The sequence below is a fragment of the Oncorhynchus kisutch genome, linkage group LG16, assembly GCF_002021735.2.
Source record: "Oncorhynchus kisutch isolate 150728-3 linkage group LG16, Okis_V2, whole genome shotgun sequence".
Classification (NCBI taxonomy): domain Eukaryota; kingdom Metazoa; phylum Chordata; class Actinopteri; order Salmoniformes; family Salmonidae; genus Oncorhynchus; species Oncorhynchus kisutch.
The window spans coordinates 1,636,240-1,650,332 of NC_034189.2; the positions used below are offsets into that span (position 1 = coordinate 1,636,240).

Sequence of the window (14,093 nt, forward strand, 5' to 3'; positions counted from 1 at the left end):
AGTCCTATATCGACATAACCTGAAAGACCACTCAGCAAGGAAGAAGCCACTGCTCCAAAAACCGTCATAGAAAAGCCAGACTACGGTTTGCAACTGCACATGGGGACAAAGATTGTGCTTTTTGTATGTTTCTAATGAAACAAAATTAGAACTGTTTGGCCATAATGACCATTGTTATGTTTGGAGGAAAAAGAGGGAGGCTTGCAAGCCGAAGAACACCATCCCAAACGTGAAGCACGGGGGAGGCAGCATCATGTTGTGGGGGTGCTTTGCTGCAGGACGGACTGGTGCATTTCACAAAATAGATGGCATCATGAGGTCGGACATTTATGTGGATATATTGAAGTAACATCTCAAGGCATCAGTCAGGAAGTTAAAGCTTGGTCGCAAATGGGTCTTCCAAATGGACAATGACCTCAAGCATACTTCCAGTTGTGGAATAATGGCTTAAGGACAACAAAGTCAAGGTTTTGGAGAGGCCATCACAAAGCCCCGACCTCAATTCTATAAAACATTTCTGGGCAGAACCTTTTATTGTGGAAGGCATTTGACTCCAGTTAAGTTAAAATTCACCCAACTTATTGTGGGAAGCTTGTGGAAGGCTACCCAAAACGTTTGACCCAAGTTAGTCAATTTAATGGCAATGCTGCCAAATACTAATTGAGTGTATGTAAACTTCTGACCCACTGGGAATGTGATGAAAGAAATAAAAGCTGAAATAAATCCTTCTCTCTACTATTATTCTGACATTTCACATTCTTAAAATAAAGTGGTGATCCACATTTTTACTAGGATTAAATGTCAGGAATTGTGAAAAACTGAGTTTAAATGTATTTGGATAGGGTGTATGTAAACTTCTGACTTGTACTGTATATCAACTGTATTTGTTAAACAGTTCCATACTCTACCACTAATGAATACAGTACCATATGCCAGAAATGTGAGATTTGACCATTGTCAAGTCCTAGGTGATGGATATCAGATTCACCCCTGTCCCCTGAAACACAGGGCCCCCATTGTGACCATTTCCCCAAGCATCTCAGCAGCCAGACTTTTTGATGATTTTATGCCACCAGGGCCACAATAGCTTGCCCCGTCTCTGATTGTCTGAGTGTGACCCCCTGCCCATGGGTTACTGCAGCTAGTGTTGCCAGCACAGCCACTACCTGGGGGCACCCCCCTCTCCATGGGTTACTGCAGCTAGTGTTGCCAGCACAGCCACTACCTGGGGGCACCCCCCTCTCCATGGGTTACTGCAGCTAGTGTTGCCAGCACAGCCACTACCTGGGGGCACCCCCCTCTCCATGGGTTACTGCAGCTAGTGTTGCCAGCACAGCCACTACCTGGGGGCACCCCCCTCTCCATGGGTTACTGCAGCTAGTGTTGCCAGCACAGCCACTACCTGGGGGGGGTCCCATGGGTTACTGCAGCTAGTGTTGCCAGCACAGCCACTACCTGGGGGCACCCCCCTCTCCATGGGTTACTGCAGCTAGTGTTGCCAGCACAGCCACTGCCTGGGGGGGGTCCCATGGGTTACTGCAGCTAGTGTTGCCAGCACAGCCACTACCTGGGGGCACCCCCCTCTCCATGGGTTACTGCAGCTAGTGTTGCCAGCACAGCCACTACCTGGGGGGGGTCCCATGGGTTACTGCAGCTAGTGTTGCCAGCACAGCCACTACCTGGGGGCACCCCCCTCTCCATGGGTTACTGCAGCTAGTGTTGCCAGCACAGCCACTGCCTGGGGGGGGTCCCATGGGTTACTGCAGCTAGTGTTGCCAGCACAGCCACTACCTGGGGGCACCCCCCTCTCCATGGGTTACTGCAGCTAGTGTTGCCAGCACAGCCACTGCCTGGGTGCCCCCCCCCCCCCCCCCCCCCCTCCCCATGGGTTACTGCAGCTAGTGTTGCCAGCACAGCCACTGCCTGGGGGGGGTCCCATGGGTTACTGCAGCTAGTGTTGCCAGCACAGCCACTGCCTGGGGGCACCCCCCCCCCCCCCTCCGCATGAGTTACTGCAGCTAGTGTTTCTAACACAGCCACTGCCTGGGTGGGGGCAGCCCGCTCTCCATGGGTTACTGCAGCTAGTGTTGCCAGCACAGCCACTGCCTGGGTGGGCCCCCCCTCTCCATGGGTTACTGCAGCTAGTGTTGCCAGCACAGCCACTGCCTGGGTGGGGGCCCTCCCTCTCCATGAGTTACTGCAGCTAGTGTTGTCAGCACAGCCACTGCCTGGGTGGGGGCCCCCCCTACCCATGGGTTACTGCAGCTAGTGTTGTCAACACTGCCACTACCTGGGTGGGGGCCCCCCCTCCCCATGGGTTACTGCAGCTAGTGTTTCTAACACTGCCACTACCTGGGTGGGGGCCCCCCCTCCCCATGGGTTACTGCAGCTAGTGTTGTCAACACTGCCACTACCTGGGTGGGGGCCCCCCCTCCCCATGGGTTACTGCAGCTAGTGTTGTCAACACTGCCACTACCTGGGTGGGGGCACCCCCCTCTCCATGGGTTACTGCAGCTAGTGTTTCTAACACTGCCACTACCTGGGTGGGCCCCCCCTACAGCATGTTGAATAACATGTTATAATCTAATATGTTAATATGGGGGGGGGGGGAGTCTACAGTCTACAGTATGTTGAATAACATGTTATAATCTAATGTGTTAATATGGGGGGGGGGTCTACAGTCTACAGCATGTTGAATAACATGTTATAATCTAATGTGTTTATATGGGGGGGGTCTACAGTCTACAGCATGTTGAATAACATGTTATAATCTAATGTGTTAATATGGGGGGGGGGGGGGGGGGAGTCTACAGTCTACAGCATGTTGAATAACATGTTATAATCTAATGTGTTAATATGGGGGGGGGTCTACAGTCTACAGCATGTTGAATAACATGTTATAATCTAATGTGTTAATATGGGGGGGGGGGGGAGTCTACAGTCTACAGCATGTTGAATAACATGTTATAATCTAATGTGTTTATATGGGGGGGGGTCTACAGTCTACAGCATGTTGAATAACATGTTATAATCTAATGTGTTAATATGGGGGGGGGGGGGTTTACAGTCTACAGCATGTTGAATAACATGTTATAATCTAATGTGTTAATATGGGGGGGGTCTACAGTCTACAGTCTACAGCATGTTGAATAACATGTTATAATCTAATGTGTTAATATGGGGGGGGGGGTCTACAGTCTACAGTCTACAGCATGTTGAATAACATGTTATAATCTAATGTGTTAATATGGGGGGGGGGGTCTACAGTCTACAGTCTACAGCATGTTGAATAACATGTTATAATCTAATGTGTTAATATGGGGGGGGGGGGGTCTACAGTCTACAGTCTACAGCATGTTGAATAACATGTTATAATCTAATGTGTTTATATAGGGGGGGGGGGGGGGGGGGTGAGTGATGCAGTCTACAGTCGTGGCCAAAAGTTTTAAGAGTGACACAAATATTAATTTTCACAAAGTCTGCTGCCTCAGTTTGTTTGATGGCAATTTGGGTAAACTCCAGAATGTTATCAAGGGCGATCAGATGATGTGCAATGTATTGCAAAGTCCCTCTGCAAATGAACTGAATCCCCCAAAAACATTTCCACTGCATTTCAGCCCTGCCACAAAAGGACCAGCTGACATTATGTCAGTGATTCTCTCGTTAACAGAGGTTAGTGTTGACGAGGCTGGAGATCACTCTGTCATGGTGATTGAGTTTGAATAACAGACTGGAAGCTTGAAAAGGAGGTGCTTGGAATCATTGTTCTTCCATGGTTACCTGTGTTAGGTTCTTATTTTTCAGAGTAAATAACCCACGGACACTAGAGAAGCTTTAACCAAGTTTAATTCTTCCCAAAGGTTCTGTACAGCTGTAATCAGACAACCCAACATTTGTTCCATCCAGATATTTATGTCCCACTTAAGACACTCCCTCTTCTCTCCAATCGTTACATCTTATGCTCAACAGGAAGAAGATAACCAGATACTAAACCCTGATTACTAACTTAAGAGGAACTGACCTCACCTCCTGACCTCAACCGTTCCTTCCCCTAGTCCACAGATGTCTGTCTCCCCTATCTCAACCCCTCCATCCCCTAGTCAACAGATGTCTGTCGCCCCCATCTCAACCCCTCCATCCCCTAGTCCACAGATGTCCATCTGTCTCCCCTATCTCAACCCCTCCTTCCCCTAGTCAACAGATGTCCATCTGTCTCCCCTATCTCAACCCCTCCGTCCCCTAGTCCACAGATGTCCATCTGTCTCCCCTATCTCAACCCCTCCTTCCCCTAGTCAACAGATGTCCATCTGTCTCCCCTATCTCAACCCCTCCGTCCCCTAGTCAACAGATGTCTGTCTCCCCTATCTCAACCCCTCCTTCCCCTAGTCAACAGATGTCCATCTGTCTCCCCTATCTCAACCGTTGCTCTACTCCCTCAACCCATTCCAACCCATTCCAACCCATTCCAACCCATTCCAACTCATTCCAACACATTCCAACCCATTCCAACCCATTCCAACACATTCCAACACATTCCAACCCATTCCAACCCATTCCAACCCATTCCAACCCATTCCAATCCATTCCAACCCATTCCAACCCATTCCAACACATTCCAACCCATTCCAACCCATTCCAACCCATTCCAATCCATTCCAACCCATTCCAACCCATTCCAACCCATTCCAACCCATCCAACCCATTCCAACCCATCCAACACATTCCACAGCTATCTGTTTTTCTACAGAGACCCAGTCTTTTTCTCCTTGGATTCTATGCTTCTTTCGTTGAATTAATATCTCAATGTTCAAAATGTGGAACCCAACAGTCCCTCATCTTGAACAATAGCATCCTAATGTTCAACTCATATGAACTTGGAAATTACTAATAAATAAATAAATACATGTATAAACAATGATAATAAAACATGAATAAAACCTAACAAATTATTATAAAACATTAATTAAACAAACAAACAAATGAACAACCAATGAACAGTCACCGTGAGGTGAACAAATTCAGAGACTTATGGCCTCTGAACTATGATCACACAACAAAATGTCATTCCAGCTGAATCTGCCGTCTCGTTCAATGACAGATGGAGCAGCTTTTAGTTTCTCCACTTCCCCCTTCTGGTTCCTAAGAGAGTGACAGCACAAGACTTGGAAAGCAACAAAACGACACACAAAACACAAGACTTGGAAAGCAACAAAAAACACAAAAAAATAACAGTATTAACGATGTGATAAGCTATGCATAATTATATATGCATGACAACCAAAGCCTGAAACCATGACAATTCCCACTCTCTCTTCACCTGACTCTATGCCTCCAGGACACTTTCCTGCCGGACTATAAAGCCCTAATGATGCTTCCTCGTGCTTTCACCCAGTCTTCCCCTTTAGGCGCCAGGTACCGAGAGGTGTCCCAAGTCATGTCATTTTCACTCTCTTCCCCTTCTCCTCCATTTTGCTTGATAGACACGAACACCTGACATGGAAGTGCGTATCCCTAATGTGTTTATAACTGTAGAAAATGCATTAGGAGTATAGTGTGTTATGGGTTAGATGTAGTGATAGAGTATAGTGTGTTATGGGTTAGATGTAGTGATAGAGTATAGTGTGTTATGGGTTAGATGTAGTGATAGAGGAGTATAGTGTGTTATGGGTTAGATGTAGTGATAGAGTATAGTGTGTTATGGGTTAGATGTAGTGATAGAGTATAGTGTGTTATGGGTTAGATGTAGTGATAGAGTATAGTGTGTTATGGGTTAGATGTAGTGATAGAGGAGTATAGTGTGTTATGGGTTAGATGTAATGATAGAGTATGGGTTAGATGTATGGGTTAGATGTATGGGTTAGATCCCACAGGTCATCCAGTGATTCCCCCACACAAAACCACCTCCCCTCATCATGACACTGAGAGATACGTTTCTCGGCCGCATAAATGTTAGCAGCGTATCCACCCCTCATCGTGCTTTAGCAATTCTCTCTCGCTGTATCCCAATCACAACGAAAACAGTTTATAATTTATCCCAACCAGAATCTAGAATGACTGACCTCAGCGCTCACTTTGAGACTAAGGCTCAAATTGCAGTTTTATCCCTGTCCCTGTGAGAACACACATTTATAAACCACCTTTTATTGCCGGTCTTAACTCTTCTCATTACAGCCCCCCTTTTTGTCCCTGTTGTCCTGTCATGAGTGGCCTGGTCAAGAAAGATCAGGATCTCAATGCATTCCCAGTTTAAATAGTTAGCAGGGCGTATACCCCCCCCCCCCCCCCCCCCCCCCTTTCCATCACCCGGCACCTATCATTCTGGCGTGTCTTGTTCAGATGTCGTTTACAGTTCATTTTCCCAACGGCACATGTAAACTTTTGCCTGTCACATTTCATGGCCCTTGATAATGTCCTGATTTTAATATCCAAGTAGATACTTCTGTTTCTCCCACGTACACGAGTCTCTCACCTGAGCTTGTTCTCTCTCTCCACGCTCTCAGCACCCCGACCCTGGTTTACGGCCTGGACTCAGAGTGCTAAAAGTCACTGTCTCTCATAGCACGCCTTTGCCGCTCTTCCTTCAGCCGGTTAGGGAGGGTTTTGAGGGTGTTGAGGTTGACACACACTGTCTGTGGTCAAAAATTCATGCATTAAAACACGATCTGAAGTCACCTTCCATGATAACCTCTAAAAAGCACAGATCATAACAACAGTTAAGTTAATTTCATTTCTGTTTCAGGAAACTAGACAAACATTGACTATATGATGAATTATGACATTAACCTTTTCTTAATAACATCTATAAGACAAATGTCAAAAAGCATAACATGATGTTACTGCTAAAAAACATTTTCTAAATGAGTCCATACTCCCTTATTCTACTGGCGAGCTCTAGGAAGAGTTACCAGATCATGAAGATGGCACCCTAACCCCTCGCAGAATTCCACGATCCCAATCTGGTGAAATATATATCAAAATAAAAACAACACGAAATCAGCAATACATAAATCACAGTCCATGTGAAGTAACGGTCATCCCTTATTAGCATATATTTTCCTTCCTATATGCAGCCTGAGCACAGTACCACTGTATAAGTAGCCCAAAAACCAGGACCTCATGGAACTGGTCATTTACCACTTTCAAACATGTGATTAAAAAACATGTTAAATCAAAAATAAACCAATTCACATAACTAATCAACTTAAAATCACAACTCTTTATAACTCCCCAAGGAGATAGTAGTATCTCATAAAGTAATGGTACAATTTAACTCATAAAGAACTTGATCATTCTTCATTAGGAATTTTTAATATTCAGGGATTTCGTCACCATTAAAATGTTTCCTCCTCCTTTCTTTCCCTGTCCTTCAAAAACCATTTAAATACCTCTTCAAAACGTTTCATCCTATAAATCCCACGGCGATATTATCTCACCACCGATCCTTTTCCCCATGTGGTTCTCCATCATAAAAAAAAATAGCAGTGGGGTTTGGTAACCCCAATGCTAATTCCTCGTGACCCCTCCACCCTTTCGTCCATTCTAGAATCCCATTCCAGAATAAGACAACATAAAACGTAAATGTATTTAAAAATAAAACCACATAAAATGTCCCATGATTTAAACAAACCCTAAGGCCTCCTGCATTTTGCAAGGAATGTTTGGCCATATTTAAACGTGTTACCTTTAGAATCCGTTCCCCTGGCATTTAGAATCTTCAACCCAAAATATGTTTTCCTGCGGCAAATTTTGCCAATTTCTCATCGCAAGGAATCCCGCAATATTTAATCCCTGGCCTTTACTAAACAGTTAGGTAAAACGTTATCTCATACGTCTTCCTTCACAACTGTAATCTCTATGTATATCGATGGAACAGAGACACCGCTAGGTGAAAGTTCCATTCCTGCTAACCTCAAAACGAGTAGTTGTTGATCATTTGAAAAAGATGCAAACGCTTGCCTGGCAGCATTTCCTCTGAATACAGTTCCACACCCACTTTACACTCCCTTTTCCAATGACCACACCCACTTTACACTCCCTTTTCCAATGACCACACCCACTTTACACTCCCTTTTCCAATGACCTGTTACGGTTTTCTAGTGGTGATGAAGGAGAGTCGGACCAAACTGCAGCGTGTCGATTGCGATCCATATTTATTAAACAAAACGTAAACACGACTAAACACTAAACACTACAAAACAATAAACGTAATGAAAAACCGAAAACAGCCTATCTAGTGCAAACTAACAGAGAGTACAAGTAAGACACTAAGGACAATCACCCACGACAAACTCAAAGAATATGGCTGCCTAAATATGGTTCCCAATCAGAGACAACAATAAGCACCTGCCTCTGATTGAGAATCACTCCAGACAGCCATAGACTTTGCTAGAAAACCCCACTAGCTACAATCCCAAATATATACACACCAAAACCCCAAGACAAAACACACCACAATACAAAAACTCCATGCCACACCCTGGCCTGACCCAATACATGAAGAAAAAACACAAAATACTTAGACCAGGGCGTGACAGAACCCCCCCCCCTAAGGTGCGGACTCCCGAACGCACCTCAAAACAATAGGGAGGGTCCGGGTGGGCGTCTGTCCATGGTGGCGGCTCCGGCGCGGGACGTGGACCCCACTCCTTTAATGTCTTAGTCCCCCTCTCCCTTCGTCCCTGGATAGTCCACCCTCGCCGCCGGCCATGGCCTAGTAGTCCTCACCCAGAAACCCACTGGACTGAGGAGCAGATCGGGACTGAAGGACAGCTCGGGACTGAGGGGAAGCTCGGGAGTGAGAGACAGCTCGGGAGTGAGAGAAAGCTCAGGAGTGAGAGAAAGCTCAGGAGTGAGAGAAAGCTCAGGCAGGTAGGTAGAGATACCAGATCCTGGCTGGTTGGCAGATCCTGGCCGACTGGCAGATCTGGAAGAGTCTGGCTGACTGGCAGATCTGGAAGAGTCTGGCAGATCTGAAAGAGTGGTTGACTGGCAGATCTGGAAGAGTCTGGCAGATCTGAAAGAGTCTGGTTGACTGGCAGATCTGGAAGAGTCTGGTTGACTGGCAGATCTGGAAGAGTCTGGTTGACCGGCAGATCTGGAAGAGTCTGGTTGACTGGCAGATCTGGAAGAGTCTGGTTGACCGGCAGATCTGGAAGAGTCTGGTTGACCGGCAGATCTGGACTCTACGGTTTTCTAGTGGTGATGAAGGAGAGTCGGACCAAACTGCAGCGTGTCGATTGCGATCCATATTTATTAAACAAAACGTAAACACGACTAAACACTAAACACTACAAAACAATAAACATAATGAAAAACCGAAAACAGCCTATCTAGTGCAAACTAACAGAGAGTACAAGTAAGACACTAAGGACAATCACCCACGACAAACTCAAAGAATATGGCTGCCTAAATATGGTTCCCAATCAGAGACAACAATAAGCACCTGCCTCTGATTGAGAATCACTCCAGACAGCCATAGACTTTGCTAGAAAACCCCACTAGCTACAATCCCAAATATATACACACCAAAACCCCAAGACAAAACACACCACAATACAAAAACTCCATGCCACACCCTGGCCTGACCCAATACATGAAGAAAAAACACAAAATACTTAGACCAGGGCGTGACATGACCACATCCACTTTACACTCCCTTTCCCAATGACCAGATAGCCACACAGCTAAAACAGGACTCGGTCTCCCTATGCTTTGATGCTTTCCGACATGTTTCTTTGGTTTACCTTGGTCATTGAAATTATAGTTAGTGATATTCTCTATGGCCCCAGTCTTTCTGTATTAGTGTTCTGGTGTTACACTTTCTGGGTTTATCGTTACGCATTTTCTGTTGATATAATGCTGACATCTAAATGCTGGTATATTGAGCTTTTGATTCTGGTTTAATGTCCTTGTGCCAAGTCATAATTGCCTCCCTGAATTCTTTATTTGATTTGAATTCTCCGTCAGCAGGAAAATGTGGTCCAATTTTATCTAATTTGCTAAAATTTTCCCATATTCCAGCTGAATTGGTAGAATGCTCGTGCTCTTCTTTCAGTGCATACATGTCTTTATTAAATTCCGCTATCTCTATATTACAGGGAGAAACAGGTCTGTTGGACGCCATGCCACTAGTTATTATTACCTAAACACTCCCAACAGGAGTTCAGGGTGTTTTAGATTTCTTCACTCCCGTCTATCATACACACCTTCTATTAACTATTTCCTAAGATAGCACTATACTCTTCCCCAGATAATAATTAATTGGTCACGGCACTTAATACCTTGTATTAGAACCGATACCATAGACGTCTGTGAATCTATTACTGGAGAATACGGACAGGACTTCATGTCCTATTCCAGTACTTCCTCAAACATCTCTATTATTGATACATCATCTCTCAATATGATACTGCTACTACACGTAAATCAAACAGTGTTCAAACATCTCTATTATTGATACATCATCTCTCAATATGATGCTAATACACGTGTATCAAACAGTGTTCAAACATCTCTATTATTGATACATCATCTCTCAATATGATGCTAATACACGTATATCAAACAGTGTTCAAATATCCTATATTTTCTTTTTGTTTTTTAACTCACTGTTTTCTAGAACTCTCGTCTTTTAAAAAAACTAACTGCAACTGGGACTTTTGTCCTTTTGTTACAGATCTCGCAGGGATCTACCCCCACTCTCAAATACCATCAGTCCTGTGTCATGCCAACAGTAAAGCATCCTGAGACAATTCATGTGTGGGGTTGCTTCTCAGCCAAGTGAGTGGGCTCATTCACAATTTTGCCTAAGAACACAGCAACTTCTCCCAACCATCCAGGAAAAGTTTGGAGACGAACATTGCCTTTTCCAGCATGATGGAGCACCTTGCCATAAGGCAAAGGTGACAACTAACATCGATATTTTGGGTCCATGGCCAGGAAACTCCCCAGACCTAAATCCCATTGAGAACTTGTGGTTAATCCTCAAGAGGCGGGTGGACAAACAAAAACCTACAAATTCTGACAAACTCCAGCATTGATTATGCAAGAATGGGCTGCCATCAGTCAGGAAGTGGCCCAGAAGTTAATTGACAGCATGCCAGGGTGGATTGCAGAGGTCTTGAAAAAGAAGGGTCAACACTGCAAATATTGACTCTTTGCATCAACTTTGCATCAACTTCATGTAATTGTCAATAAAAGCCTTTGACACTTATGAAATGCTTGTAATTCTACTTCAGTATCCATAGTAACATCTGACAAAAATATCTAAAGACACTGAAGCAGCAAACTTTGTGAAAATTAATATTTGTCATTCTCAAAACCTTTGGCCACAACTTTACACCATGTTAAATAACTGTTTATAATCTAATGTGTTAATATATAGAGGGAATGAGTGATGCAGTCTACATAATGTTAAATAACTGTTTATAATCTAATGTGTTAATATATAGAGGGAATGAGTGATGCAGTCTACATCATGTTAAATAACTGTTTATAATCTAATGTGTTAATATATAGAGGGAATGAGTGATGCAGTCTACACCATGTTAAATAACTGTTTATAATCTAATGTGTTAATATATAGAGGGAATGAGTGATGCAGTCTACACCATGTTAAATAACGGTTTATAATCTAATGTGTTAATATATAGAGGGAATGAGTGATGCAGTCTACATCATGTTAAATAACTGTTTATAATCTAATGTGTTAATATATAGAGGGAATGAGTGATGCAGTCTACATCATGTTAAATAACTGTTTATAATCTAATGTGTTAATATATAGAGGGAATGAGTGATGCAGTCTACACCATGTTAAATAACTGTTTATAATCTAATGTGTTAACTTCATAATACACATGTTAACATCTGGAAGTACTTCCTTAAAAGAAACAGTCTGGAGGGTCATTGGGAAACTACTGTCCATTTCCTGGGAAAGATGTTACATTGCCAATAGCCTGAAAGAGGTCATTTTAGGTAGGTTTTTAATGCATATTTACAAGTAGATTCAAACACAAATGTTATCCAATATAATTAGTGGTTCAAGGAGCAAAGCTTTGGGGCAGCAGCATAGCCTAGTGGTTAGAGCGTTGGACTAGTAACCGAAAATATCAAATCCCAGAGCTGACAAGGTACAACTCTGTCATTCTGCCCCTGAACAGGCAGTTAACCCACTGTTCCTAGGCCGTCATTGAAAATAAGAATTTGTTCTTACCTGACTTGCCTAGTTAAAAAAAATGTGGTATTCGTTTCCGTTGGTTATTAGGGGATAGAGCAGAGAAGCTGGTGAAAGCCTGTTGTATTGGTTATCGGGGGTTATATTTCTTCTGATTCTTTATTGCTATATTATTATTATACCGGTTAACATTCAAATAAAAGTGAGATAGCAAGGCCGAGGAGGGTGCAACTTGAATTTCGACCAGGCCCGGGTATCCTGGAAGGCTATTGACCTCATCCCGTCAGTAGAGGATGCCTGGTTGTACTTCAAAAGTGCCTTCCTCACCATCTTAAATAAAAGAAAGAAAGAAGTCAGCAGCTCCAGCGGACACGTTATCATCAGTGAACTATGAAAAATGGAAATGAGAGTGTGCTTGGTGTGATCATAGAACAGAGGCCATTTGTCTCTGAGTTGGTAAACCTCACAGTGAATGAGAATTATGTTTATTATCATTGTTTGTCCAATGATAAGTAATTTCCAAGTGTATGGAAGGATGAACAGTATGGAAGGATGAACAGTATGGAAGGTTGAACAGTATGGAATGTTGAACAGTATGGAATGTTGAACAGTATGGAAGGATGAACAGTACGGAAGGTTGAACAGTATGGAAGGTTGAACAGTATGGAAGGTTGAACAGTATGGAAGGTTGAACAGTATGGAAGGTTGAACAGTATGGAAGGTTGAACAGTATGGAAGGTATGACAGGTATGACATTTTGAGTGCTTAGGTTTAGAAGGGTCTACACCAGGAGGTAATGGGCATCTGTAGGAGGAAGGTATATAGTGGAGGGTCTACACCAGAAGGTAATGGGTACCTGTAGGAGGAAGGTAGATAGTAGAGGGTCTACACCAGAAGGTAATGGTTATAGGAGGAAGGTATATAGTGGAGGGTCTACACCAGAAGGTAATGGTTATAGGAGGAAGGTATATAGTGGAGGGTCTACACCAGAAGGTAATGGTTATAGGAGGAAGGTATATAGTGGAGGGTCTAGACCAGAAGGTAATGGTTATAGGAGGAAGGTATATGGTGGAGGGTCTACACCAGAAGGTAATGGGTATCTGTAGCAGGAAGGTATATAGTAGAGGGTCTACACCAGAAGGTAATGGTTATAGGAGGAAGGTATATAGTAGAGGGTCTACACCAGAAGGTAATGGGTATCTGTAGGAGGAAGGTATATAGTGGAGGGTCTACACCAGAAGGTAATGGGTATCTGTAGGAGAAAGGTATATAGTAGAGGGTCTACACCAGAAGGTAATGGTTATAGGAGGAAGGTATATAGTGGAGGGTCTACACCAGAAGGTAATGGGTATCTGTAGCAGGAAGGTATATAGTAGAGGGTCTACACCAGAAGGTAATGGTTATAGGAGGAAGGTATATAGTAGAGGGTCTACACCAGAAGGTAATGGGTATCTGTAGGAGGAAGGTATATAGTGGAGGGTCTACACCAGAAGGTAATGGGTATCTGTAGGAGAAAGGTATATAGTAGAGGGTCTACACCAGAAGGTAATGGTTATAGGAGGAAGGTATATAGTGGAGGGTCTACACCAGAAGGTAATGGTTATAGGAGGAAGGTATATAGTAGAGGGTCTACACCAGAAGGTAATGGTTATAGGAGGAAGGTATATAGTATAGGGTCTACACCAGAAGGTAATGGTTATAGGAGGAAGGTATATAGTAGAGGGTCTACACCAGAAGGTAATGGGTACCTGTAGGAGGAAGGTATATAGTGGAGGGTCTACACCAGAAGTTAATGGTTATAGGAGGAAGGTATATAGTAGAGGGTCTACACCAGAAGGTAATGGGTACCTGTAGGAGGAAGGTATATAGTGGAGGGTCTACACCAGAAGGTAATGGGTATCTGTAGGAGGAAGGTATA

The 14,093-nt window shown here is 43.8% G+C and overlaps 2 protein-coding genes across 11 annotated transcripts in view; one reads left to right on the top strand and one right to left on the bottom strand.

The window, feature by feature from the left end:
• LOC109882060 (butyrophilin subfamily 1 member A1-like) overlaps positions 1-14,093 on the bottom strand; it is a 329,983-nt gene that overhangs the window by 311,991 nt on the left and 3,899 nt on the right. Inside the window, exons 2-4 of one of the 8 annotated variants that reach the window (XM_031791515.1) lie at positions 12,215-12,505; positions 6,906-6,956; positions 6,470-6,629 (exon numbers count right to left, since the gene is read on the bottom strand). The exons of 1 other annotated variant lie outside the window; for it this stretch is intronic. The gene's annotated coding sequence lies outside the window, so the exon portion shown is untranslated. Of the gene's footprint in view, positions 1-6,469; positions 8,179-12,214; positions 13,799-14,093 lie in introns of those variants that run through there. 6 more of the 8 variants (XM_031791516.1, XM_031791513.1, XM_031791510.1 and 3 more) reach the window with 6 other exon arrangements.
• LOC109882059 (Fc receptor-like protein 5) overlaps positions 1-14,093 on the top strand; it is a 305,344-nt gene that overhangs the window by 196,291 nt on the left and 94,960 nt on the right. The window lies entirely within an intron of this gene.